The 2,518-nt window shown below is 43.9% G+C and overlaps 1 pseudogene across 1 annotated transcript; it reads left to right on the forward strand.

Moving 5' to 3' along the window:
* The first annotated feature begins 493 nt into the window (after positions 1 to 493).
* On the forward strand, positions 494 to 1,938 carry LOC307193393 (6-phosphogluconate dehydrogenase, decarboxylating-like; annotated as a pseudogene). Its single transcript has one exon. The product of its transcript is annotated as a 6-phosphogluconate dehydrogenase, decarboxylating-like (transcript).
* The last annotated feature ends 580 nt before the right edge of the window (positions 1,939 to 2,518 follow it).

Here is a 2,518-nt window from a genome sequence, read left to right on the forward strand (position 1 = left end):
CACAGATTTGGGGTCAGAGTTTTATTTTATTTATTTATTTATTTATTTATTTTATTGAAGTGTAGTTGATTTACAATGTTGTGTTAATTTATGCTGTAAAGCGAAGTGACTCATTTATACACATATATGCATTCTTTTCTTATATTCTTTTCTGTTGTCGTTTATCACAAGATATTCAGTATAGTCCCCTGTGCTATACGGTAGGACCTTATTGTTTATCCATTCTATATATAATAGTTTACATCTGATAATCCCAAACTCTGAATCACCCTCCCCCTCCCCCTATCTCCCCACTGGCAACCACAAGTCTGTTCTCTATGTCAGAGTTTTATTTTTATATATGGTCTGGGCATTGTCTACTTGTATATTCAGTCTCTCAATAAAAATGCTTCCAAAATTATGAAGGAATGAAAAAAATATATTAAAAATATACCTAAGGAGGGTCATCTGTGCCTTGCCTCTCCTTGTTCCAGCCCGCCCTGCTGCCACTACAATGGCCCAAGCTGATATTGCCCTGATTGGACTGGCTGTCATGGGCAGAACTTAATTTTGAATATGAATGACCATGGCCTTGTGGTCTGTGCTTTTAATAGGATAGTCTCCAAAGTTGATGATTTCTTGGCCAATGAGGCGAAAGGCACCAAGGTGGTTGGTGCTCACTCCTTGAAGGAGGTGGTCTCCAAGCTGAAGAAGCCTTGGTGAATCATCCTGCTTGTGAAGACTGTCCTGGCTGTCGATTTTATTGGAAAACTGGTACCCTTGTTGGACACTGGTGACATCATCATCAATGGAGGAAACTCTAAATACAAGGATACCACAAGACAGTGTTGAGACCCCAAGGCCAAGAGAATCTTGTTTGTGGGGAGTGAAGTTAGTGGTGGAGAGGAAGGGGCATGGTATGGCCCATCATTTATGCAGGGAGGGAATAAGGAGGCTTGGCCCCACATCAAGGCAATCTTCCAAGGCATCGCTGTGAAAGTGGGGACTGGAGGACCCTGGTGTGACTGGGTGGGAGATGAGTGGGCAGGACACATTGTGAAGATGGTGCACAACAGGGTAGAGTATGGAGACATGCAGCTGATTTGCAAGGCCTACCACCTGATGAAAAACATCTTGGGTGTGGAGCACAAGGAGATGGCAAAGGCTTTTGAGGAATGGAATAGGAGAGGGCTAGAGTCATTCCTGATTGAAATCATAGCCAATATTTTAAAGTTCCAAGACCGATGGAAAATACCTGCTGTTAAAGATCAGGGACAGTGCGGGGGCAGAAGGGCACTGGGAAGTTGACCACCATCTCAACCCCGGAGTACGGTGTCTCTGTCACCCTCATCAGAGAAGCGGTCTTTGTTCGATGCTTATCATCTCTGAAGGATGAGAGGATCCAAGCCAGCAGAAAGCTGAAGGGACCTCAAAAGATCCAGTTTGAAGGAGATAAGGAATCATTCCCGGGGGCATTCGAAAGGCCCTCTATGCTTCCAAGATCATCACTTATACTCAGGGCTTTATGTTGCTAGGACAGGTAGCCACTGAATTTGGCTGGACGCTCAACTATGGTGGCATTGCCCTGATGTGGAGGGAGTGCTGCATCAGCAGGAGTGTATTCCTAGGAAAGATAAAAGATGCATTTGATCGAAACCCAGGGCTTCTGAATCTACTACTAGATGACTTCTTTAAGTCGGCTGTGGAAACTGCCAGGACTCCCAACGGCAGGCAATCAGTACTGGTGTCCAGACAGGCATTCCCATGCTCTGCTTCACCACTGCTCTTTCCTTCTATGATGGATACAGACACAAAATGCTGCCAGCCAACCTAATCCAGGCTTAGCGAGATTACTTTTGGGTCCACACCTATGAACTCTTGGCCATGCCAGGACTCTTTCTCCACACTAACTGGATAAGCCACAGTGCTAGTGTGTCCTTGTCTTCATACAATGCCTGATCAGATTCTGTTAGGCGCCATGACTCCGCAAACAGGGAAATTCCATTTGACACACAGCAGTGCTTCCATGGCCCTTTGACCTACTTTCTGCTCAGATCTCTCTCTCTCTTTTTTTAATTTACTAGTAGTTTTATTTATTTATTTATTTATAACATCCTTATTGGAGTATAATTGCTTTACAATGTTGTGTTAGTTTCTGCTGTATAACAAAGTGAATCGGCTATTGCATACATATATCCTCATACCCTCCCTCTTGTGTCTCCCTCCCACCCTCCTTATCCCACCCCTCTAGGTGATCACAAAGCACAGAGCTGATCTCCCTGTGCTATGCAGCTGCTTCCCACTAGTTATCTATTTTATATTTGGTAGTGTATGTATGTCCATTCCTCTCTCTCACTTCATCCCACCTTACACTTCCCTCTCCCCATGTCCTCAAGTCCATTCTCTATGTCTGCGTCTTTATTCCTGTCCTGTCCCTAGGTTCATCAGAATCTTTTTTTTTTTTTAGATTCCATATATATGTGTTAGCATACCGTATTTATTTTTCTCTTTCTGTATGACAGACTCTAGGTCCATCCAC

The sequence above is a fragment of the Stenella coeruleoalba genome (assembly GCF_951394435.1).
Source record: "Stenella coeruleoalba genome assembly, chromosome: 10".
Classification (NCBI taxonomy): domain Eukaryota; kingdom Metazoa; phylum Chordata; class Mammalia; order Artiodactyla; family Delphinidae; genus Stenella; species Stenella coeruleoalba.